Here is a 557-nt window from a genome sequence, read left to right on the forward strand (position 1 = left end):
AGCATCTACATTATTTAGCTCCATTACTCCTCTTGTGTTCCCTCTTTCGAAAGCATAGAAGTAGTCGTTCTCTGCTACTGTTTCAATAACATCTATGGCTTCCTCAATGGTCTTCTTTTTGTTCAAAGATCCTCCAGATGAATGGTCTACGGCCTTCTTTGACTCATAAGAGAGCCCTTCATAGAAAATGTGCAGCTGCACCCATTCGTTGAACATGTCAGGTGGACACCTCCTTGTTAAGTCCTTGAACCTCTCCCATGCTTCATATAGAGTCTCACCATCTTGTTGCCTGAAAGTTTGGACCTCAGCTCTTAGCCTATTGATTCGTTGAGGAGGGTAAAATCTTGCTAAGAATTTGTTCACTACGTCTTCCCAAGTTGTCAAGCTTTCCCTTGGGAAAGATTCCAGCCATTTGGCTGCCTTGTCCCTAAGTGAGAATGGAAATAAGAGTAGTCTATAGGTGTCAGGATGAACACCATTAGACTTCACTGTGTCACATATTCTCAGGAAGGTGGTTAAATGTTGATTGGGGTCTTCTTGAACACTTCCTCCAAACG

The 557-nt window shown here is 42.9% G+C and overlaps 1 non-coding gene across 1 annotated transcript; it reads left to right on the plus strand.

Annotated features, from left to right (window-relative positions):
• Positions 1-214: 214 nt before the first annotated feature.
• On the plus strand, positions 215-318 carry LOC112753722 (small nucleolar RNA R71). The gene has a single exon (XR_003178093.1). It is a non-coding gene; the product is annotated as a small nucleolar RNA R71 (small nucleolar RNA).
• Positions 319-557: the final 239 nt, after the last annotated feature.

This window comes from Arachis hypogaea, chromosome 15 (assembly GCF_003086295.3).
Source record: "Arachis hypogaea cultivar Tifrunner chromosome 15, arahy.Tifrunner.gnm2.J5K5, whole genome shotgun sequence".
NCBI lineage: Eukaryota > Viridiplantae > Streptophyta > Magnoliopsida > Fabales > Fabaceae > Arachis > Arachis hypogaea.